At 35.0% G+C, this 26,460-nt stretch overlaps 1 long non-coding RNA gene across 1 annotated transcript in view; it reads right to left on the bottom strand.

Moving 5' to 3' along the window:
• The window catches only part of LOC147826790 (uncharacterized), a 66,251-nt gene extending 43,667 nt beyond the window's left edge, over positions 1 to 22,584 (bottom strand). Inside the window, exon 1 of the long non-coding RNA XR_015453477.1 lies at positions 546 to 22,584. This is a non-coding gene — a long non-coding RNA (uncharacterized LOC147826790). The remainder of the gene's footprint in view (positions 1 to 545) is intronic.
• Positions 22,585 to 26,460: the final 3,876 nt, after the last annotated feature.

Here is a 26,460-nt window from a genome sequence, read left to right as displayed (position 1 = left end):
CCTATCTACTCAGTAGCAAGACAAACCCAGAAGGACCCTTTCTGGTACATCTCCATAATTCCCCGAAAGCACCCTTCTTCTCACAATGAAGTAGGCTCTGCTGTGAAGAAGGTTTTTGGTGATTTATACACCTCCTGTCAAGCAAAGTCTATGACAAATGGGTGAACGTGAAGTACCTCAGAAAGGAGCTTTCCTTTTCGAAAGGTCACTGCACAAAACACAGTACAACTGTCTATTATCATACACCCTTCTTCGGAGGGACTTGCTTCTGAAGTGAGAGAGCTTAGAGGATCCTCTGTGCTTTGTACGAGGCTTTCAAAATGTTACATTCTCTTGTGGACTTGTACATCTGTCATGTATACTATTTTGCAGAAACTCCTTTCACTTCTTCTGTAACATACATTTTATTATTATAATTTTTCCTTGTGATTTACATTTTTAAATGACAGAACACAGTCTGTTACTCGTATTTCTTGGTAGGCAACAGAGGGGTTTTCTGTACACTCTTCCAGAAGCAAGGCTCTTCGAAAAGTTCATCTGCTCACCAGCTATTTGTTATGACTCCTTCCTTTAGCCAGCTCAGCTCTTCACTGGAATCAAATGCACTCAGGTGTAATTTTCCTAGTTGTGATGGGGGGGGGGAGTATGTCAGCAAACAATAGACTACTGGGAACCTTCAGTCAGCTATAATTCATGGTTACCTATTTGTGTTAAAACGTGAGCACTGAAAAGGAATGTGGTACACAACACTATACGTGACAAAGTAATGTGTTTCCAGAGACAACAAGAGAAAGGCAGCTAGCCTGGACTGTTCTTAATTATTGCAGTATCTGAGGGGAAAATGCATACCTGTCAGATTGGCAAAAAAAAAAAAAAAAACAACTTAGAAACAAATGTGAGCACAAACTGATGTGTTAAGACCTAGGTCTGTGAGGCAAGGGAACTCAAGGATAAAGAGTTTGTTACACAAGGGAGGAAGTACAATTTCAGAAGTCAGTATGATAAAAATTGACTATTGGTGGGGTTCTTTAAACTACTTTAAATCCTAACAAAACTCAAAACTGTGCTGCCAAGCAATGGAGAATTTACTCACTGATTTACAGATTTAGTGATGCTTTAGGTAAGTAATTATTATTGTTCAGAAAGGTGATACATTTTTGCCTCCATTCTTTTCAGATAGTCTACTAAAATATATTGATATAGGTTATGATTATATATCAATCTATCATTTATATAACATAAATATAATAGTAGGACAGAAAGGGGTCAGTGCATAACAGAGAGGTAGGGCAGGTGTTGCAATGATGGCAATGCTGGGAGAAGACTGAAAGTTCATTACATTAATCCCTTCAAAGAAAAACAAACTATAATTCTCATATAGTTCCTTGCTGAGTATTAAATGATGTCTATGTGGTCACAACAACATTAAGACTCTTGACTGCAGTAAGATTAACAGGAAAAAGAAGCCAGAGTCTAAAAGATGCTATGTAGTGATTTTGCCATTGTGAGGAACTTCAGGGAATCTAAAAGGAGAAATGAAAGATATGAGTGAAAAATCAACATAAGTTCCATAACTGCAATAGCTACATACACTGTTCCCCTATTCAGCATATCTTCTTCATTCAAATCCCAGGAAACAATTGGACTAATTCCAAGAAAATAATAATAATGATAATACAAACCCTAAAACCAAAAGAAAAAACAAACAAGCAAAAAAAAAAAAAAAACCCACCAAAAACCTAACAGTGGTGATGGCTTCTCTAGTAAATTTCCAGAAAAAAATGATAAAGCTTTGGTTGTATGTTGGCATCAGAGAATAAAAATTTTTTCATTCTTTTACAGTAGATACTTACTGTATTAGTTCATGCTCTATTACTATAAGAATGTCTGAGGCTGACAACTTAATAAGAAAAAGAACTTAGTTTACCTCACACTGTTAACATCTGCTTGTTTCTGGTGAAGGTCCTCCTGTGCTGAGTTACTGCATGGTGAATGACATCATGGCAGGGGCATGTGTGAAATAGAGAGATCAAATGGTGAAACATTAAGCCAAAATGAGGAAAAGAGCCATGATTGTTCTTTTATAAGAACTCACTCTTAAAGTAACTAAATTGGGTCCCCCATGAGAACTACCTCAATTACTTTCAAGGGAGCACCCCCAGTGACCTAATGACCTTTCACTAGACTTTACCTCTTAAAAGTTCCACCACCTTCCCAAATCACCATAATGATAATCAAACTCCTAACACAGAAACCTTTGGCTCATCCAAATTATAGAACCCATTGATGCCAAATTGCACTTTTTCATCCTAATGTGATTTCTGATCATCCTCTCTTCTATTTCCTCTATTGTCCAACATCCCATTGAGGGTAAAGACTTGAAGGGTAAATGGTTTTATAACACAAAAGGAAAGACATAGCAGTTGGCAATTTTTCATTAAATACAAGTAGACAAAGAAGTACATCAAACATTAGGAAATTCATCAGCATTATAGATAAAGACTAAAATAGGCAGGATAAAAAAAGATAATTTTAAGAAACCTACAAAAAAGATACCTCTTACAAGCTTAGAAAAACTGGAAATTCTATTAGTACCAAAAATAAAATTTCCAAAAAGTAGAAAGCAAGTAAGAGTATTTAGAAATTTAAAATGTAGTTGTTGAACTAATAAAACAGTAGCAAGATTAAAGATATACAAATATAGACTAAAATATGATAACAGAAGTCATAGGAGAGGATGAATCTGGAATTTATAATATCCAAGTATTAGGAGACACAGAAACAGAAGAGAAAAAAATGAAGAAAAGGAATAATTAAGGAAATGACAAAAGAAATTTTCTTTAGCTGAATTCATTAATTGATGACTAAGAAGTTTCACTGAAAACATATGATATTTAAGCTTGTGTGTCTGATTTACTTCACTCAACACTTCGGTCCTAAAGTGTATTCATTTTCCTACAAATGACTCAAGTTTATCTTTTCTATGGCTGAATAAATGTCACTGATCTTAATTTAAATACTAATAATCTTTCTTTTCAGTGAACTATAGGTCCTAACATTCGTTCCCTAAAGAGTGTGTATGCGTGTGTGTGTATGTGTGTAATCCTAACATACTTCTTGACCTAACATTAAATGATATTTATGTGGTCATAATAATGCAAATACTGTTTATTGCTCATTTTTAATGTTAACCCTGAGAAAAGATTTGTTGTACTTTTAGCACAAAGATCAAATATCAACAATGTAGGTGTAGAAAGACTGGTGAACAGAAGTAGAACCAGAAATGAGAGTGGAAAATTTGGAGACACAGATTTTCATTTCATTCCACAGTAAATAAAGAGATCATGCTGCCTACTACCAGAATAAGGAAATGGATTACCAAGTGCAGATCTATTACAGCTGCGCTAGAAGATGATTGATAAAAGAAAGCCAAATTACCAATGAGCAAAATATCCACCTTTCAAATTGCAGTGTGAATTGCCTAAGTCTGATCAGTCAAAAAATAATTGAGTTCTCTACTAGAGTGCCTAAAAAAGAAACAGTAAATATTTTTTAAAATTAAAATAAAAAAGACTCGAGGGAATAAGAATGGAGCTGGGAAACATGAAAAAAAGTCTTGCTTTTCACTCGCAATCTTTCAGCCATATTTAATGTGAATATGGCTATGTAATATTTTGATAACTTTATGTGTATTTTATATATAATTCTTTTTGTAGAAGTTATCACGGGCCTATTGTGTGCAACACAGGCATTGCACCAGGTACTGGTACAAAGCAGGATCCTTATTTATATCTACTTATAACTTTTACATGTAAGGCTTTATATACAATCTTTACATATAGACACTTCCCTTAAGTTAAGACTTTGAGTTCCTTAAGTTTTTCTTCTTTTCTTACAAAATTTCAAAATTATCAATCAAATAATCAGGGTGAAGTAGAGACCTTCTTTTATTTTTTTAATGAAAAAATTTCAAAAAGGAATAAATACTGGGATCCTAATGGTGAAGCATCATTCACTGAAAAGTGAATAAAGGGATCAGAGAGGCAAGGTGAGGAGTCATTAAGATATTTTTCTTACTTCACTACTGCAATAAGTCTTTGTAGACTTCTAGATTTAGAACCTAGCAAGTACTTAGCTTTTATTTACACAGAAAAAGTGAAAAGTTCAAAAGGACTGAACTGATCCTTAACCCAGTGACCTAGAGGACAGGGCATGTTTATCAAGCCAGTCTCTTGAAGTTGGAGGTTTAAGGAACACAGTAGGTGGAGGGTGGTGGTGGTAAAAATCCCAAACCATGAATGATTTTATTCAGTCCTCTTGATGTATCTTGTTTTTACAAATTCATACCCAGTGGCCCATATTAATGAGGTGACAATTAAATCACAAGCCAAGTCAGAAGCTGAAAGATGATTTTAGTTCTAATGTTTACCATTCTAGGCCATGTTCAAACCTTTGAACCTTTGGGAAATTCAAACATGAAGGACTCAGTGTAAAATTACAGGCCCTTCCCCAGATTAGGACTCAATAAAAAATAAATAAATGAGAAAAGAAAAGCAGTGACCGCCATATAGAATATCTTTACACAGTCACAACTTTGGAATTCCAGAATATCTTAATCTTTGCACATAAACACTCTCTGTATAAAGAGGTGTATTAGCACAAGGTAAAAATGCTTGTCAAATTGTGCTAGAAAAAGAGTTTTTCATATTTGGTTATGAATCAAAGAATATAGTATGATTATTTTGATTTTTGCCACCTTTATTGTGAAAAGGCTGACGTCTCTGCAGATGGATACCCAAAACTCTTACGACTAACCATTTCTGTATCTCCAATAGTGGGGTAAGAGATGGCAGAAGATTCCAGAGCCATTCTAAAGCACATCCAGGAGATGCTGGAAACAAGTGCATCCATTAACGATAAAGAAATATCTTCATTCCCCAATTCATCTCTTTACCGTCTTTACTCTCTTAAATAGGGGCATCTAGTTTTTAAAACATATTTGGGATTACTTTTTATTTTTAAAAATAACATTCATTTTGATTTGTACTCTTTAGAAGCAGAGAACATTATTATTTCCCACTGTGTCTCACAATCTTGTCACTTCTGCAATTTTAGAAATATAGTAAAAGAACAGGGTTGTTTTTTAGTACCAAAGGCAGATACAATGTGATTTATAAGATTTGAAATTAAAAGGATATGATTAAACAAACATAGTTTCGACCAGTGATCTAAGCATGCTTGATCTGAGCATGTGGAAATTCCCAAAACATCAATAAAGATTATAGTAAGGTAATCTTAAGACTGAAAAGTTGAATTATGACTGTGATTAGACAACTCAATATTGTAGCAAACAAAAGCCTAATCAACTGTATCCTGCACTTTTTAATGAGAGAGGTCATGAAAAGCAAAAAAAAAAAAAAAAGACAGAAAACAAACACTGCTTTGTCCATTTAAATCTCAGAGACAAAAGCATTATAGTGCTGTTTTAAGCCCAGCCTGGCAGAGGCTAAAACCATTTTATTTGGAAAACAAAACTGAAGACCAACTCATTCCCATTATTTTGATTCCATTATTCTCTAGCAACTTTCAGAAAATTTGGCAACTCAGGTCACTTATCTACCCCGATAGAATGACTTTGTCAGGGTAACTCAAATATATTCTCATCGTACAGATATGTTACTCATTATAATTGATAATTTGGCATTTGGTTATAATTTGTATTCTCATGCTGCTTATCTGTGGGGAAAAGGATTCTGTGAATTGCTGACTTCAGCACAGTCTATTTGACAGTTGTTTTTCTCATTGTAAATAAAAAAACTTGGCCTTCTGACTTGTTTTCAATAAAATATGTAAACTAAGTAACATAATTTTGATCTGAGAGGTGGAACTATCTCTATCTAGCCTGTTTAAAAACTCAAAATTCTCATTCTGCAGCTTTGAGGGAATACAACTGTGGATCATTTCACCTTGAAAATAACCATCATGTGGGCTGTTTAGGCACCCATCCCCCCAAGCCAGTCTTCCAGTGCCTGAGTGCAGCTTTCAGTTAAAAAAATAAAAGAAAAACATATTTTAAAGCACCAAGTAAGTTCATAGCCATTTGAGTTAAAAAAAAAAGTGTCAAAATATGTAGCATGTGTTCCCCTGGGCTTTCTCACAAGGGAAGAAAAAGGGAAGAGGAAAATAATAGACTCAGATTATATAATCTGTCAAATGTGATTATAGTTAACTTGAAGTTCTTCTGTATTTGTCTTCTGAGAAATGTTCTTCCTTAATCTAATCGCTAAGATAGCAGCTATAGTCTATAGTTAACTCCACAAGCTAACTTTTCAATGGAATTACATTTGAAGAAACAGAATGGGGACCAAATTTAGTCAAATCCTTTAAGCATGTGATAAATCTACTATATCTATTCCCAGGGGGAAAGATGGAGCTGACAGCATCAAACAGAAAAATTTTGGAATTAGTACATTAAATGTATCATACATAGCGATCTTTATCATCAGAGCTCAAATACTACACATACAAAAATACAGTAATTTGCCTCAAAATATCATGGATCGTGTCTTTATCTCAAAACTTTTAAGGAACAATAATAATATTCCAGTCAGCTAGTCCAAACAATGAGACTCTAGATGGCTTTAAGAAATTAATCTCTTTTCCAATAGATACGTGTGCTTTTGAGGCAAAAAAACTTCTGAATTCATCTTCTCAAGGCAGAGATTGTACCAAACAAAGAAACCTCAAGTAGATTAAGCTAATTCTTTGATTAATTTTTGCCTCATTTACCTAGTTAGTTGTTACACTGTACTACTGACCTCTAAGACAGCAATACCCCTGACACCATTTCCAGGGGATAAATCAGAGTAAACAGAACTTCCAAAAGTTGGTCATAATTTCTCTGGTTTTACACACAATTTCCAAATGTTGTCATATGAATATTTTAATAAGTATTATTGATATAGGCCATTCATGTAACTATGGAGCTTAAAGATTCTATTAATGACTACAAGGCACACTTACACCTCTCCTTGAATAATTCTTAATGCATTCTTATGCAATTGGTCTTTTACTCAATAAACAGTCATTCAAAGTGCTGTTGAATATTTTACCTAATATACTGGGGTCTGCAATGATAAAAATGTTGACTACTGCACCCAAAAACTTACAGTGATATGATGCTGCTGACTTACTATCACTGTAAAGTATGGTATTTTATTAGATGGTTGGACATGGAGTGATGCCATTAGATTTTCTTCATGTCTATATATTTATTTCCATACCATATTGGGAATTTCTCTACATGCAATGACATACAGTGCAGTGTTGGGCACAAAGGATGTTCTCTAACAGGTCTCTGGATCTGATTAACAAACAAAGCACCATCTGCAATTGTAACTGAAAGAATGTACAGCAAACATGGTCTTATTAAGGTATTGTATTACACAGCATTTTAACTTTCTATGTTAGTATTTTTTCACTTGTTAATTTTTTAGAATGAGTGCATACTACTTTCTAATCATAAGAAATAACCAATAAACATTAGAATGAAATTTAACAATAAGGAACTGGTGCTGGTTTTGAATTTGTACTGTCCTATAAATAATATAAATATACAGTAATTATCATAGCCTTTAAAGAATATTTAGCCTGAGAAAACTTCTGCTCACCATGACTCCTCACAACTTTTTGCTCATGTATCCGACCTACCAGAAATGGCTATAACAACAGAAACGTTGTAAAAATCCCTTTGCAATTCACCTTTGATCTTTGACCCTTGTTATGTCTGTCACTTTGAATACATGTGGTCTCTCCATGGTATTAGCTGACATGTTTGATAACTAAACACATCATGTCAGAGGCCACCCAGTGTTTTCATGATGAAAAGAGGCTGGATCTCAAAAACATGATCCCTCATCCTGTTATTTAGTTTAATTCTAGCATCACAATTATTACACAAAACTGAGCAGCTCAATGGCCCAGGGTAAAAAAAAAAAAAAAAAAAAAAAACTCAATCCAGAGTTACTGGGACTGTTCTTGTTAATTTTATCCTCAGACATGGTTCTTAGTGAAAATTCATTCATGTGTTCACTTACTCATTCATACAAATTTGGGAGGCATGAATCTCCCATGCACTGACAGATTTGAAATATAAAGACCTTAAATTGCTTCTTTAATTAGCATAAGGCTAACCAAATACCCAAATGTCTTCTTGGTTAGGTTTCAGTATGTGAAACTGGGGGAAGCAGAAACATTTAGAACATAACACTAACCCTATAACTGCCTCAGAGATGAAAGCTGCAATTCCATCTCCCTCAAGTTCCAGACCTATTTGTATCTTACTATACCACCTACCATGACCCATAGTATATGTATCCAAGGGACACCTCAATACAACATTTTAAAGCTATTTGCATTTCTTTGATTATAACTACTCTTATTCCTGTGTTTTATGCTCCCTCACTCCACCAAGATGCTAGTATAAGAATCAAGATATCAAGCTAAGTCTTCCAGGTCCAGTAAGTTCTTCTTTTTAGTCTTTCTCCAGTACAACCATTTCTCCAACTTCCCACTGCAAATATGAATTTATTTCCTTTTTCTTAGAGTTCTATGCAGTAAGGATCAAGTCCAAACTACACAGCGTGCCATAAAATAGCTCCCTATCCTGGTCCTTGCATCTGAATCACTCCACTCCCCAATACATTTCTCATCATTCCTTTTCTCATAGTCTGTGGTCCAGGAACATGAGGATTTTTTGTTGTTATTTTTTGTTTGTTTTTCTTTGTTTGTAGTTCCCCCTCATTCTCCCTGAAAGCTTTCACACATGCATTTCTCTTTGACCATCACCTTGCCTGAGTTTGCCAGTATGTTATAACTGCAGATGTGTAATTCTTTGAGGAAACCTTAGTATTCTTTCTTCTCTACCACTGACAAACTGAGTTAGCTGCATTCCTCTGAGGCCCCAAAGCACCCTGATTTTATCATTAAAAACATTCATTATCTGTTCACTTATCTGTCTCCTAACATAAGATCATGAACTATTCCAAGGAAGGTCCGGTCATAAGACTATAAGCTATTCCAGGGAAGGTCCTTGGATTCTGATTGCATACACTGATCAAGTAAGAGGGAGTTATTTTTCCCTTCAATACATATTTTAAGTACATAAACAAATGAGATATCTTTTTATGTCCATTCTAGGAAATACTGATATTCATAAAAGAAAAAAGCAAAGAGAATTAAGGAATAAATACTTGGAAATTGAAAGCACAATGTGGCTTCTACTCTCATTGTTATCTCTGCTAAGTCATCCATTGCGAAGTTTACAATGGAGACATTCCATGTTGCTTTTTTTTTACAAAATCATGATCTTCCTTAGTTTCTTATTCTTAAAAGAAAGAATGAGAATATAACATTCTTTAAAGTCTAAAGGCATAGAGTTTATAGATTCAGTCATTCCTGAGTATCCCGAAACCTACTCTCTACCATTTGGGTTTATCACTTCATATTCTGTTCCAATTTTCTCTACATTATTAATTAGCTAGTTCTATGTTATCTGCCACTCTTATTCATATTCATAGTTTCTATTATACCACAATTTCAGCTTAACTCATTGCCTAGGATGGCTGTCTTGGTCTCTGTGGTAAAAACTTTTGAACTCGATGCTCACTAATTTGTCCTTCCCTTGTTAAATTTGCCAAAGACGATAACTTCTCTTTTCAAACAGGACCCTGCCAAGGCTTCTTGAAAAGTTTACAAATGACCAGCCACTGTAGTATTACCTTTGAGGTTGGGGGACAGTGAGGGTGGGCTGAGGTCATGTGGTCTGCATAAAGTTTTCTCCTCAGCAGAAGGAGAACTATGTGTGGTGTGCATGGAGGACACATTTAAGAGAAGCTGTGTGGAGGAGCTGAGGCTGGTAGGGAAGGATGGCATGCATTTCTAGTACACTTATGAAAGAGCTGCTAACCAACTAGAGTCTCAATTTCTGTCACCATTCTTACCTATGATTCTTTAAAAATACAGTATCACTTATTTTCTATAATGATAGGATACCCTTTTTTAATAGGGCTACCAAGGATAGTAAAATCATAGCTCAAAAACGGTTGAGCTGTGAGAAGCCAGATCTGATGTTGACCTCCAGCTGCTATGGTTTGAGAGGAAAACAGATTTTGTTGGTTTATCTTGTTTCCTTGATGAAAATAGCTATGACTGATTTAACACCTTTTTATTTTTCTCTTAAGTATTTCTTTTCTTGCTCCACTTAAACTCACTACTTACTTTATGCTAATTTCTTTATGTAAATAACCATATTTCATTTTATTATTAATGTTTACAATATTACCTTAACTTCAAGATAAGGGAGCTCCTAGCAATCTATACGCCAAATAAAATGCAACAGTTTCTTCCTATAATGTTTGTATGGAGGCTATCCATTGGGATCCATATAATACTATTTCATTCATATCATAATTGGTAAACATTGGAATCTAAACCACTTCTCTGTCTTGCAAATATTACATGGATCTGACAAGTCCCAGAGCTGATTACAAGAGATGTACAGGCAGGTGCAGGATGATTGGAGGGTCCGCAATGACACTGCACTTCAGAAGTTCTCTAGTTCAAGGCTTAGATTATAAATTATAATTTTCTCTTTCATTAGTAAAGGCTTGTAGAATCCACAGCCATTTTCAGCATCTTGTGAATTTATTCTCCCCTGATATTCTATAGATGCCCAATTTATTAAAAAAATAATATTGAGTTTTCTATTCTAAATTATTTCAGATATCATAATTATAAACATTTTCTATTAATATTTGAAATATTATTTCAGGTAGTCAGAACTCAGTTATAAGATCTTCTTTTTAATGGTAATGAAGGGAAGATAATTTCTTTCAAACTGCTGTTTAAATTAAACTGATTAAATTTGTGACATCTCATTAGAAATTAGCCAGGAGCTTAAGGGGAAAAAAGGGAGGATTTCTGGAATTTACCATCTGCTTTTACTAGGGCTTTTAATTCTCATAGAAAGGATAGAAATCTAACACTCAGATGCCTGGAGTATGATCATAACTGCATGGAATATGTCTAATATGTCACAAATATTTTATAAGTTTAGAATGGTAATGCTTAAAGAAGGATTAAAAACAGACCATGTCTGATACCTAGCTTTGCAGAGTCCCGTGAATAATCCATTTCTCAGGGTTTTCTTAGCTTTGCAGAGGCTTTTATAGCATTAAAGCTGAGCAAATATTTTGCAAATGAATCTGGCCCTAAGTGATCCAGTGTTAAATTCAGATCATTAGTGAAGGAGAAGCTGCCTCATCTCAAGAGAAAGAAGCTTTGCAGTCTTTGAGTTCTCTAAATACTGACCGGGAAAAGAGAGAGCAGCCTGATTCTGAGAAAACATCCAGAATTCACAATGGAGACACACAACGTTCTTTCAACGCTTGTATTTGGCCTCTCAAACTATCTCAAATTGTTAAGAATTATCCTTTGGGAGAAATATTTGCATGCTTTACAACTACAAAGGGGTTAATGTCCAAAATACATAGGAAACTCAGACAATTCAAAGGCAACAAAAAAAGGAACCTGATCAAAGGGTGAGCAAAGGACCTGAATAGACTTTCTCAAAAGAAGGCATACAAATAAATCGTCAACAGGTGTATAAAAGTAATGCTCAACATCACTAATCATCAGGGAAATGCAGATTAAAACCACAAGATATCACCAGACACCTGTTAGAATGATTACTACTAAAAAAAAAAAAAGATAAGTGTTGGTGAGGATGTGGGCAAAATGGAAGCTTGAACATTGTGAAAACATAAATTACTACAGCTCTCATGGAAAACATTATGGAGGTTCTTCAAAAATTTAGAAATGGACCTACTGATTCATCAGTTCCATAGTATATGTCAAAAGAAAATTAAATTAGTAAATTTGTATATAAAGAGACATCTGCATTTCCATATTCATTAAAGCATTCTTCACAGTAACTAAGACATAGAATCGTAGATATGGAATGTTATTTGGCCATTAAAAGAAGAAAATCCTGTCATTTGCAACAACATAGATGAATTTGAAATACATTAAATTAAGTGAAATAAGTCAGGTACACAAAAACAAATACTGCATACTTTTATATAAGAAATCTAAGAAAGCCAATGTCATAAATGTAGGAAGTGGAGTGGTTGTTAACAGGGGCTGTGGCCCTTGGGGAGAGGTTGATGAGATATAAGTGAAAGAATACAAAATTTCATTCAGATAGGAACGATAAGTTCAAGGCATCACTATACAACATGATGAATATAGTTAACACCATATTCTCTTCTAAAAATACTAAAAGAGTGGATGTAAAGGGTTCTTACCACAAAAATGGTAACTATGTGAGGTGATGTATATGTTGATTAACTAGGTTTACTCATCAATGCATAAATAGTTCAAACCATCACACTGTATACAGTAAATGCACAATAAATTCATACGGTGCTGCAGGTTGAACCCAGGACCTCACAATGCTGGGCAAGCAATTTACCACTGAGCTACATCTCAGCCTAATCCATACAATATTATATGTCAAAAAAAATCTATCCTTCTTTTAAAGAAATTGGGAGAATTGTTTCCATAGTCAACCTCAGCCATCCCTTCCAGAAAAAAAAAAAAAAGAATAAATTTTCTTGGTAGGAAATTCTTCCATACAGCATTATCTAATCCCTTAATGTACAACTTATTAATATTTTCTTTTTTCTGTACTCTTTGTTAAGATGCAAAAGACTATTCACCATTTATATGAGAGTTTAGAATTTTTCAAACATATATCTTCTGGGGTAAATACTCTCCGCTACTTTAATCTTTTCATAGGGCAATTGGGATCATGGAAACTTGTTCTAAGTGTCAGGAGGATGGAATTCATCCTTACCTACAAAGGCACTAAAAAAACTCAGATTAAAAATATGAGTCCCTTTTAAGTTAGGGAAATGGAATGTGACTTTTTAGTGAATAATTTTAAGTTGTAACCAATCACCCCTGAAAGACAACAGCTCTAGTATTCTGCTAATATCAAATGCCCAGCACTAGTGTGACCTATATATATTGATAGGCAACTTTAAAGAATAAAGCAAAACCAAGTGAATGAGGCTATAAGGAGTACAGATTCACCATGCTAGTCTTGCTAGAAGTTTATCGATTTTATTGGTCCCTTCTAAAAATTAGCTTTTGGTTTCATTAATTTTCTCTGCTTTTCTATTCTCAATTTTATTATTTTTTACTATTTACTTTATTTCTTTCTAATTACTTGGTGATTTGGGTTTCTTGCACTTTAAGCTCTTAAAGAGAATGATTAGATTATTGATTTAAGAAGTTACTGTCTTACTAGATAAGTATTCTCTCAACTATTGCTTTGCAGGTATCCCATAAATTTGATATGTTCCATTTTCATTCCTGCTCAATTCAAAACAATTTATTTTCCTCCATGTTTCTTTGGCCATAAAATATTTAAAAGTGTGTTATTGAATTTCAAACTGTTTGGAAATTTGTCTCTGGTATATATCTGTCATTGACTTAAAATTTAATACTATTATTTTGGGGGGGGTACTGGGGATCGAACTCAGGACCTTGCGCTTGCAAGGCAGGCGCTGTAACCACTGAGCTAAATCCCCAGCCCAAATACCATTATTAAAAAAAAAAAACTATTTTGTGTGTGATTTCAATTTTATAAAACCCATTAAAAACTTGTTTTACTGTTTGGGATGAGGTTACTACATGTGTATTCGAAAAGAATGTATGCATTTTATTATTTGGGGGTAGAGTGTTCTAAAAATATCAGTAGTTATTTTTAGTTATAATTGGTTATTTTTCTTCAGCTCTATATCATAAGAAAGTTCTCTTTACTAGTTCTTTCAATTTTCCACATAATACTACTGAATTCTCCAACCATAATTGTGACTATGCAGTAATTGTTTGTACTTTCAGTTCTGTCAATATTTATTTTTTCCCACAGAAATACTTAAGATAGTTATGCATTTTGATATTTTTTTTATCATGATTTAACACCATTTTCCCCTGGTAATTTTCTTTACTCTAAACTCTATTTTGCCTATGCCAATATTGGTATTAACATAGTAATTACCAAGCTTTCTTTCATTTAATATTTGTATGATTTATTTTCCCCATCCTTTTACATCTAACATACCTACATCATTGTTTCAAAGTGAGTTTCTTGTACACAGCACATCTTTGTACCACATATTTCTCTTTATTCATTCTGATTGGCATCCTTTAAATTGGTGCTTTAGACCACTTATATTTAATGTAATTCATGTTTGGGTTCAAGTCTGTCATTTTATTATCTATTTTTTATTTTTTATTCCTATTTTTTCTTTCGATCTTAATTTTCAGACTTATTTTGTGTTATTGGATCTCCTTTCAGTATCCCATTCAAATTTACCTATTGTGCTTCTGACTCTATTTCTTTTTGTATATGTAAAATATATATGGTAGTTGTTCTAATATACATGCTTAATTTTCATATTATGTTTAGAATCAATATTTTTCCATTCAAGTGGAATGTAGAAATCCTATCTATCACCATGTAGGTCTCTTTTCCATTCTTCCTTTAGGTTATAGTTAACAACTAAATTATTTCTACATACTTTATGCACAACACACAGAATGTTTCCTTTTAATTGTCATGTGCTTTAAAGAACTTCAGGTAATAATACTTATTATTCAGATATTGTTTCTGGTTTTCTTCCATAGTTTCCTTATGTATGAAGAATTTTTTCAGGAATTTTGTTAGAGACATCTCAGGGTTGTTTTAATCTGAGAAAAATCATTATTTTGCCTTTATTCCTGAAGGAGATTTTTGTTAGATATAATAATTTTCCCTGACAGCTCTTATTTTCCAGCATTTTAGAACTATTGCTGCACTTCATTTTTAACTTTATGGGATCCAGAAAGAAATTTACAGTTACTTAAAACATTTCTCCTTTACCACTAATGCATCATTTTCTTCAATCTCTGTTGAAGGCTTTTCTTTTAGTTTTCAGGAACTGGATTACAATGTTTCTGAGTAAAAACTGTTTTATATTGGGAGTTTGTTGAGATTTTTAAATCTCTAGGTTTATGTGATCTGGCAAATTTGGGAAGTTTTCAATGACTATTTCTTCAAACAAAAGGACAGTTCTGCAAATATGATGCACACAGGTGTGCACAAACACATGCACAAAAACTAGTTATTCTACTCCCCAGCATTTTCAAAGACATGAATGGTAAATGTTTTTGGATTGTTCTACAAGTTGCTGAAGGTAAGTTTATTTTTAAAAATCATGTTGTTTTGTATTGCTCGTAAAGTACAACTTCTATTGATCTCCCAATTCATCTTCCAGCTTCCACTTCAAGGACTCTCTTCACTGCCATTTTAAATCTATGTTTGTTTGTTTGGTTTTTTTTTTTTTTAACAAAATGTCAGTTACTGAATCTTTTAGTTCTAAAATTAGTACACATATCTTTTATTTTTTTGTTGAGTCTTTCTTTGATTCATTTCAAAAGATTTGCCCTTACTTTTGGAACATTTTTGTAATAGCTGATTTAATGTCAGCAACATAATTCCAAAGTCAGTGTACGTTGTGTTCTCCCACACAATGTGAAATTTTCCTAGTTCCTCAGTAATTTGGGATTGTATCTTAGACATTTTGAATATTGTATGATGAGATACTAAGTCTTATTTTAGTTTTACGGAGGACTCTGACTTTTTAAAAATCAACTGATCCAGAATAGTGTAGTCCAAAAGTTATGAGCAGATTTTTAGGTTTTACCAGTGTCGTCGTTTTGTTGTTGTTTTCTCCTCTGTTTTAACATCATTTCCCTTTTCAAACTTTTTTAAACACTATATCTATCTATATTTAACTTTATATGTTGCATCATCCAATAATGAGTCTGGAACCTGAGTGGTGATATATCAAAGTTTATTTCTCAAAGTTTTCAGATTGCCATATAGGACCAGATTTATTTACATGAAACTTGAGGATAAAAACAGGCATTCATTGAAAAGAAAAAGAAAAAAAAAACCCTGAACTTTTTGTTTCCTAGGTCTTCTTTTTCTGCAGTTCCCCCGTACATGTTGCTTATCCACAGCTCCTCCTTTCAGTTCTACAGCTACAAAACCGTGCCTTATGCCACTCTTTGAAACAAGATGTAAGACTTCTCCTCAACCTGTTTCCATCCACACTGATGTCAACTTTAGACTCTCTCCAAAACAAGGCTAGGTAACTCCAGAGGAAAAATATAATCAGTTCACACTTAGTTTTGCTTTATTTTCAGTTCTGATTTTTCTCAACTCATCTGCAACTGTTTAGTTTTTAAAGGTCTCAAAAACCTAACTCGTGAATTTATGTCCACTTTTGCTAGTTGGAACAAGTGAGAGAAGCAGGGTTCAGTCTCCCTATCTTACCCCAAACTGAGACTTCCTTGATGACATGGAGTAGGGCACATCAGGATAGTGCTAAATTAGAAGGATTAATGTTTCTGTTAGTTGTCTTTATGGAGGAAATACTGAAGAGAGACAAACTATTCACATCCCGATTTTCAGTTTAACTTATCAACATCAGTCATGGGAAGCTTTTACTCATACGTTTTCTACAAAAATAATTACAAATTAGATAACCATATTCCAAATAGCTGTTATTTATATTATAAAATAATTTCTTGGCACTAAGAAGTTAATTTGGCATTGTATACGTTGTTAGATATTACGAATTTTGCAACAAGATAATTTGTGTAGATTCAAAGATAATATAAGAAGCCAGGTGTGGTGGTGCAGACCTGTAATCTCAGCATTATGGGAGACTGAGCCAGGAGAAATGTAAGTTCAAGCCCATCCAGGAAAATTTAGTAACTTAGTAACTTCAAAAAGGGGAGTGGGGATATATTTTGGTTCAAATACCCTGGGCTCATTTGCCAGTATGAAGAAGAGAGGGAGAGGGAAGATGAGGGGAGGGAGAGAGAAGAGGGGGGGAAAAGGAGGATAAGGAGAAAACAGAAGAAGAGGAGGAAATAGGGGAAGAGGAGAAAATGAAAGGAGAAGAGGAAGAGGAGAAGAACAACACCAGAGTAAAAAATTTCTACATTTATCCTATAATTATTTTCTATATAAAGTCCAGCACAATCGAAGACTTAGGAACACTTCAAGTGGTAAGATCATCTACCTCTTAACAAATCTCTTGGCATTTAAACTAAATTTTAAAATATAGGAGGCAGCAACAAAATAAGCAGCAGGCATTGGGCATGTGGCCGATCTTCTTCATTTGCACAGACACCCACATGTCAGGCCTTCCTGAACTGTGAGTTGGCAACATTCACCATTTTAAAACATAGTAATGTTCTTGGATCTCATTAAATAATTAACCTGCAACATGAATAGCTATTTATGAAGATTGAATTAAAACATATATTGGTAAATGGATACTCAAGTAATAAAGTAAGGAACTTTTTTTTTGCACTTTATTAAATTCTTTTATTGGTACATTGTAGGTATACAACACAATTACATTTCTCATTGGGAATTGTACCTTTACATAATGCATCCTAGTTCTTATTTTTTCCCCATTCCTAGCCCTCCCTTCACCCCCTCCACCCCCTCCACCCTACCCTATTTACAAAAACTTTATTTCCATTTTTTCCATTTCTCATCATTTTTCCTTTCCCTTCTTTCCTTTCCCCTGCCCCTCCCACTACCCCAAACCCTTTGGACCTTTTCTTCCTATTTGACATTATCGATTATTCATTCTAATCATTGGTACATTTTAGGTATACAATATAATGACATTCATCATTGGAAATTTGCATCTTTACATAGTCTCTCTTGGTTCTTATTTTTCATCCTTGCCCAGCCCTCCCTTCAACCCCTCCAGTCCTCCCTATTTACAAAGATTTTGTTCCTATTTTTCCATTTTCTCATATTAATCCCATTCCCTTCTATCCTTTCCCCTAGCCCTCCCACTTCCTTCCCCTTTACCCCTTTTCTTCCTATTTCACATTACCTATTATACATTTTAGTCCTTATTTACACTTTCAGTTTCTCACACCAGAGAAACTATTTGGTATTTATACATGTGTGTCCTATTTATTTCACTTAAGAGTATCACCTCAATGTGCATCCACTTAGCTATAAATGTCTCTAATTTCTCATTTTTTATGGCTGAGTAGTACTCCATTTTATTTAAAGAAAACGCCACATTTTCTTTATCCAGTCTCCAGTTGATGGGCATTTGGGCTGTTTCCAAGTTTTACCTATTACAAACTGTGCTGCTATGAACATGGGCACACATATATCACTGTGGTATGATTTTTTTTAATTCTTTGGGGAAGATCCCCAGCAGGAGAATAGCGAGGTCAAATGGAACTTCCAGTCCTAGTGCTCTGAGGTATCTCCATACTGATTTCCATTTTTAATATCATTTGGAAATGCCCATCATGAGAATTAAACATTTTTTTAAAAAGTGTTGTCCTCCACAAACAGTCTGCTATTCAGTTCTAAGCGCTGGTCCTTGCTATGGTGCTGAGCACTGGGATAAAATAATGTACAGAAAGAACCTGATTTTTTCCATTGGTGAGGAGTTGAGGTCCAAATCAGTGCTTGGGCCAGAGAAGGTGCTTAATAATGTTTGTCAAATTCAATCATTTTCTAAAAAGTTTAATTTCTGCACAAACCCCTGAATGGATCATGTGCCTATGACCTCCTTTTCCAATCATATCCCAAATTATGCAGAAAATAATAAAAATTATGCTTAGAAACAAAACTTCTGTTTGCATTTTTCTAATTTTCTAATTGTTGTTTGCTAAAGCATCTGAGAGCTTAAGTAAACATACCCAGTAAATTTTCTATTGTCTCTTTCTCTATTGGCTTCATGGAATAAAACAATGTCTAATGATTTTGGTTAAGTTACATGAGAAGATTACTAGGATAACAATCACACACTAAGATATAAAGGGAAAAGACTAAATTGTCTACTGAATGAGTACTATTATGTGAATAAATATCTAGTTGTTTTGTGTATCTGATTTACCCACAATAAGCCTATCAGTTATTATTAATATGATTCTACAAAGAAGGATACTGAGACTCAAATGAGATAGCAGCTAATGAGTGAAGCCCTAGAACACAAATGGGAAATTAATGAAAAAGCAAATAGTTTTCACAGCAGCAACTATAACACAAGGCAAAAAACATCCCATAACTTGATAACGCTTTGTGCATACAACTATATATTTCCAGCCTGCTTCCTTGGTCACTCTTCATTCTAATGACATATTTCCAGATGTAATTTTTCCTTAAACTTCTCTCAGAAGATCCAGATCATTTTTTTGATGCTGCCTAGAACATGAGAAACACCCACTGAGAGAGATGCTTCCAAGGACAATGTTCCTCTTGCACAGAAGCAAAATGAATCTGAACAACAGGTGGGGCTAGTTTCCTTTTCAACAGCCCATGGCAGGATGCAAATTCTCTCTGCAGCTCTGCCTGCTGGAGCACTAAGCCCATTCACAGCCCTCAGCCTCAGGAACAGCACAGTGAATTTCAAAATTTCACATCCCTCTCCAAAGTTCACACCAAATCAGAATTCCAAACCTTTGGATCATATTTCTAAAAGCTGAAAACTATATAGGAATAATTAATGGTAAACGTAAGCACTTTGTGAACATTTCCTTATTTCCTCTAATTCTATTAGAATGCAAAATAAAATGAAATAAGGAATCAAGTAACATAAGTATTCATCACCACAGTAGAGTTCTTGTCCTTTGTCTGCTCACTTCTGCTTCCAGCAGTGTTTGTAAGATAAACACAAACCTCATTTCCTCACTTATATATGAAGAAGGTTGCTACCTCATTGGGAAGGAGAACCCCACAAAATTAATGCCAGGGACTGCTCTGCCACCCTAAGATGTGCAGCTGCAAAAAGCAGGAAAGAGGAAATCTGTAGTATATGAGGTGCAGCTGCTTGGGGCAGGGGCAGAAAAGACATCTCAGGAGCAGTGATCCCAGGGACTAAATAACAGTCTTTTGGAGGGACTGCCAAGCTGTTCCCTTTATCATCCCAGGAGGGCTTTTAGTTACATGGTCACAAAAATGAAAGAACAGGGAAAGGCCACTTGCCAACTTTTGCCAAGAAAGATGGATCTGAAGTTCTGGCAGCTGTGGGAGTGGGAAAGTTACAATACTATGCCAGCACCAGGGGCTGGCAGTGTCTTCACAGGCCTAATTAGACCTTGGCACTGTCTCTCCCCTGAAACGGCTGCTGGCAATAAGGGAACAACCTAAGGGCCAGAAAGCAGCTCTCCTTTTGGCCTTAAGTAACTTGTGAGACTGCCAGAGGGCCACACTGCTGACACAAAATGACTGGCCCTACCAAGTTAGTTGGTGTAGAGAAATGTATGTAGTCGAGCTTTGTTAATATCCATACTGGTTGGTTAATTTCGTTTTGGGGCTTTGTGTTTTATTAAAAAATAACTCACTGGCTAGAATCACATTCTTTTAGAGGAGAGAGGAGGGATGCTTACAGCCTTTTGTTTGCTTTGTCTTCACACCCCCTCCCCCTCTCTAACTTTTAACAATGTTAAACTATGACAGAGGTACACTGGGGAGTCTACATAGACTTAGTGGAAATGATCTATCAGTGGCAAAGAGGCCAATTATCATCTACAAAGTAGGTCTATAGTGGATCTACATATTACTGTCTCCAAATAGGTCCCACAGAGATGTTATGAGTTACACATAAAATATCCCCTAAAAATCTCATGCTCAAAAGAGGTAGGTCCCGGCGGACATTAGTCAGGTGTATTCGTGTCTGTGGTTCCCCCTATTCTCTTTGCTTCTTGGCCACTGTGCAATGAATAGCTCTCCCTTACCTTGCTGTTTCTGCCTTGGAGCTTACCAACTATGGACTGAACCCACAGAAACTATGAGCCAAAATAAACTTCTCCTTCTTTAAATTGCTGATGTTGTGTATTTTGTCCAATGACAGGAAAGCTGTACAGATGTTATTCCCTCTTTAGGTATGGAGTTTCTTCAGTGAGTTTTTAAAAAAAATTATCCTCAGTTGTGAATGAATATTTTATGTTCTACACAGAAGAGACTGAGAAAAGGGAATAGAGTTTAAAAGCTGAAGTTGCTAAATATAATAAGGTTCATTCATACTTTAGAAGGGTAGCATCAGATTGACATTTTTTTAAGCAGACACTTTATTAATTGACCAAATCATAAAAACATCATGGTAGATATTTCATTCATCCTTCTAATAAGCCTGATTTAGTTTTCTCTATTTCTAGCATCTTCACCTTCCACAAAATGGGTGATTTTTTTTCTTTATTCCACCTTGTGGAGAAGATAATTTGAAGGGCCCCAGGAAGTTATTTGCCTCTTTGAAGCATTTTCCAGCAGTACAGATTTCATGAATCAGATCTTCAATGCAGATGATGCCATATTTATCTAGAGATCAAGCAATCAATGAGTTACCTGTTAAGACAATTAGCTTCATATTGATTTCGCCATAGCCATGTGAACCATGGAGAGTGTTGAAAAAAAAGCAGGTTCCTGCTGTACCAGAAACCCTTAAGAAAAAGTGAAGACATTTTGCAGAGCTGAAGGTAAAGCACCTGAGAGAGAACTTTGCCCAAAAGATACTTAGAAAAGTAAGGTAGAAGCTCATATATGAAAAAACTAGCACTATCATAAGGAGCATAGACAGATGTACAGAACTGAGATTCAAATGTCTAGGAGGGCAAGAAAAGTTGGCAACTTCTGCATACCTGCAGAATCCAAATTGGCATTTGTCATCTAGATCAGGGGTATCAATGGGGTGAGCCCTAAGATCCACAAGGTGTCGCAGCTTCTTCACCTTCACCAAATTTTCAGCAGTACCTTTGTTAAGCTTAACAGGGCTTCAGTTAACATGCTGAGAATTGTAGGACCATATATTGTATGGGGTTACTCAAACCTGAAGTTTGAGCTAAATGAACTAAGACTGATTTTTTTTTTTTAAAGAACTGAGGATTTAAGCCAGGGGAACTCTACCACTGAATTACATCCTCAAACATTTCTATTTTGAGGTAGGGTCTTCCTAATTTGCCAAAGCTGGACCTCAACTTGCTCTCCTCTTGCCTTAGCTTCTTGAGTAGCTAGGATTGCAGACATGTACCACTGCACCTGACTTTCCTTTAGCGTAAAAGTTTGGCCAAAATCTATCCTGTCTTTAAGCTCATTTTTAGCCTCAGAATAGAGTAATAATCAAATTCCATACAAACATCATTTCTAACACTTTCAAACTTGGAACAGTTATCATATGATTATGTAGGTCACCATCGTATCAAATCCATAGCATATTATCTCTGATATAAAGAAGCGTGTCATTACCATGTATTGTGACTTATTAGAGAGTGTGTTCACACGTATTATGAACAGATCCAATGAGTTATGATCTTATGTGCATTATTATATATAGTGAAATATATCAGTGTGTTAAAGTATAGGTATACATTTATTATTTAAGAAGTAAAAGCTATAATAATTGACGGTGAACCTATTAAATTGATGTAAAAATTATTAAGAGCTTTTTAAAAAAGTAGAAACATAGATTAATAGTTAAAATTAATACAAAGTGAGTATTTTATTTAGATAATTTCAAAAAAACCAAACTTTTAGAGCCAATAAATATGCATTACATTTTCAAATAATATAACACTGAATAGTAGATTATATATCATAATTTTAAAATCTGTGGAACTTTTCCATGAACTAGCTTTCATAATTTTAAACATAATTTTCCTAGATAATTGTATTCAGTTACTAAGTATTTTATGCCCCTTAGTTCATGAGACTTTCAAGAAAAACTCTTGCTTAGAAATTCTTCACATATGTAAGAGTAAATTAATAATGGCAGAATGTTAACTTTATAATTAAAAATTTCATTAATAGGAAAATCTTGAAAATTATGTATAGCATTTAAGTCATCTTTGATATGACATAACAAAGGCAGTGAGAAGTACAAAGAAAAATGTGTTAGAGAAAAATGAGGTATTCCTACTTCCAGAACCTGTACGCCAATAAGATGGACAACACAGAAGAAATGGACAGATTCCTAGATACATATGAATTACCAAAGTAGAATGAAGAAGACCTAAAAATTCTGAACAACCCAATATCAACCAATGAAATTGAAAATGTAATTAAAAACTTATCAACTAAGAAAAGCCCAGGCCCTGATGGCTTCACTGCTGAATTCTACAAGACATTTAGAGAGGAACTACTGCCACTACTGTTTAAACTCTTCAATAAAATTGAAAGGGAAGCAATACTCCCAAATTCATTCCTGGAAGCAAGCATCACCTTGATCCCCAAAGCACAGAAAGACCCAACCGAAAAAGAGAACTATAGGCCAATCTCACTAATGAACATAGATGCAAAAATCCTTAATAAGATACTGGCAAACAGAATGCAGAAGATGATCAAGAAGATCATACACCCTGATCAAGTGGGATTCATCCCAGGGATGCAGGGATGGTTCAATATACGCAAATCAATCAATGTAATACATTATATCAATAGAGCCAAGGACAAAAACCATATGATTATCTCCATAGATGCAGAAAAAGCATTTGACAAAATCCAACATGCATTTATGATAAAAACCCTACAAAAAATTGGAATAGATGGTCTCTACCTCAAACTCATAGAAGCCATCTATGAAAAACCAACAGCCAATATCATACTAAATGGTCAAAAACTGAAATCCTTCACACTCAAATCAGGAACAAGACAAGGATGTCCACTATCACCACTCTTGTTCAATACAGCTCTGAAAACATTAGCCATGGAAATTAGACAAGAGAAAGAAATAAAAGGAATAAAGATACATAATGAAGAAGTCAAATTGTCACTATTTGCAGATGACATGATACTCTATATAGAAGACCCCAAGAACTCCACCAAAAGTCTTGTAGACTTAATAACCAAATTCAGTCAAGTAGCTGGTTACAAGGTCAACACACAAAAATCAATAGCTTTCCTCTACACCAATGACAGACTCACTGAGAGAGAAATAGGGCAAATAATTCCTTTCACAATAGCATCCAAAAAACTGAAATACCTAGGAATCATCCTAATGAAAGAAATCAAAGACCTCTTCTCTGAAAACTATAGCACTCTGAAAAGAGAGATTGAAGTTGATATCAGAAAAGGGAAAGACATCCTCTGCTCCTGGGTAGGAAGGATCAATATAGTGAAAATGGCCATACTTCCAAAACTGCTATATAGATTTAATGCAATTCCAATTGAGATCCCAGCAGCATACTTCATAGACCTCGAGAAAACAATCCAAAAATTCATTTGGAACAAGAAGAGACCAAGAATAGCAAAAGCAATTCTAGGTAACAGAGACATGGCAGGGGGTATCACAATCCTCAACCTGCAACTCTACTACAAAGCTACTGTGATAAAAACAGCATGGTACTGGCAAAGAAACAGACCTGAGGACCAGTGGAACAGATTAGAAGATGCAGAAACAACGTCAGACACACTCAGCCATCTCATCTTCAATAAAGGAGCCAAACACCCTCACTGGAGGAAAGATAGTCTCTTTAATAAATGGTGCTGGAAAAATTGGGCTTCAACTTGCCAAAGATTAAAACTAGACCTGTATCTCTCACCATGCACTCAACTAAAATCAAAATGGATTAAAGATCTAAATATGAAAATAGAAACTCTGAACCAGTTGGAACAGAGGTTAGGTAGAACCCTTAAAGACATCAGTGTAGGAAAAGATTTTATGAACAAAACCTCAGTTGCCCATGAACTAGCACAAACAATCAACAAGTGGGATCTCTTCTTATTAAAAAGCTTCTGCACAGCAAGAGAAACCACCAGGAGTGTGAAGAGACAACCCACAATGTGGGAAAAAATCTTCACCTGCTCTTCTTCAGACAAAGGTCTACTATCTCGAATCTATAAAGAACTTAAAAAGATCAGACCTCCCAAATTTAAAGACCCAATCCAAAATGGGCATCTGAAATGAACAGACATTTTTCAGACAAAGAAGTAGAAATAGCAAATAAATACATGAAAAAATGTTCAACATCACTGGTCATTCGAGAGATGCAAATGTAAACAACGCTGAGATTCCACTTCACTCCAGAAAGAATGGCTGCTATCATGAAATCAACCAATAACAAATGCTGGTGGGGCTGTGGGGAAAGAGGAACCCTGCTCCACTACTGGTGGGAGTGTAGACTAGTGCAACCACTGTGGAAATCAGTATGGAGATACCTCAAAGAACTAGGACTGGAAGTCCCATTTGACCCAGCTATTCCACTGCTGGCGATCTTCCCCAAAGAATTAAAAGAATCATACCACAGTGATATACGTGCGCCCATGTTCACAGCAGCACAGTTTGTAATAGCTAAAACTTGGAAACAGCCCAAATGCCCATCAACTGGAGACTGGATAAAGAAAATGTGGTTTTTTTATAAAATGGAGTCCTACTCAGCCATAAAAAATGAGAAATTAGAGACATTTATAGCTAATTGGATGCACATTGAGGCGATACTCTTAAGTGAAATAAATAGGACACACATGTATAAATACTGAATAGTTTCTCTGGTGTGAGAAACTGAAAGTGTAAATAAGGACTAAATGTATAATAGGTAATGTGAAATAGGAAGAAAAGGGGCAAAGGGGAAGGAAGTGGGAGGGCTAGGGGAAAAGATAGAAGGGAATTAATACGAGAAAATGGAAAAATAGGAACAAAATCTTTGTAAATAGGGAGGAATGGAGGGGTTGAAGGGAGGGCTGGGCAAGGGTGAAAAATAAGAACCAAGAGAGACTATGTAAAGGTGCAAATTTCCAATGATGAATGTCATTATATTGTATACCTAAAATGTACCAGTGATTAGAATGAATAATTGATAATGCAAAATAGGAAGAAAAGGTCCAAAGGGGTAGGGGTAGTGGGAGGGGCAGGGGAAAGGAAAGAAGGGAAAGGAAAGATGATGAGAAATGGAAAAAATGGAAATAAATTCTTTGTAAATAGGGAAGGGTGGAGGGCATGAAGGGAGGGCTAGGAATGGGGAAAAAATAAGAACCAAGATGCATTATGTAAAGGTACAATTCCCAATGAGAAAGGTAATTGTGTTGAACACCTACAATATACCAATAAAAGAATTTAATACAAAAAGAAGAAGAAAGAAAAATGAGGTAGTCAAAGAATATTTTGTTTTCTTTAATCAAATTTTGTTGTTCGGCCTCGAGAAGCTAGGGGCCGAGAGTGGAGGGCCACAAAGAAACAGAAGCGGGACACAGGAGATCCTGAAGAGAATCAGGACATTTATTCTTGGTTCATACATCTCTTATATAGTACTTAGAGCAGTTATTTAAGGTGAATGCATAAGCAGCAGGTGTTGTTTAATGTTTTCTTC

The sequence above is a fragment of the Heterocephalus glaber genome, unplaced genomic scaffold, assembly GCF_053883595.1.
Source record: "Heterocephalus glaber isolate CG9 unplaced genomic scaffold, H.glaber_assembly_v1.0 deba00001461, whole genome shotgun sequence".
In the NCBI taxonomy this organism is placed as follows: domain Eukaryota; kingdom Metazoa; phylum Chordata; class Mammalia; order Rodentia; family Bathyergidae; genus Heterocephalus; species Heterocephalus glaber.
The sequence above is the reverse complement of the archived record's forward strand: the minus strand, read 5'-3'. Positions and strand labels throughout refer to the sequence as shown.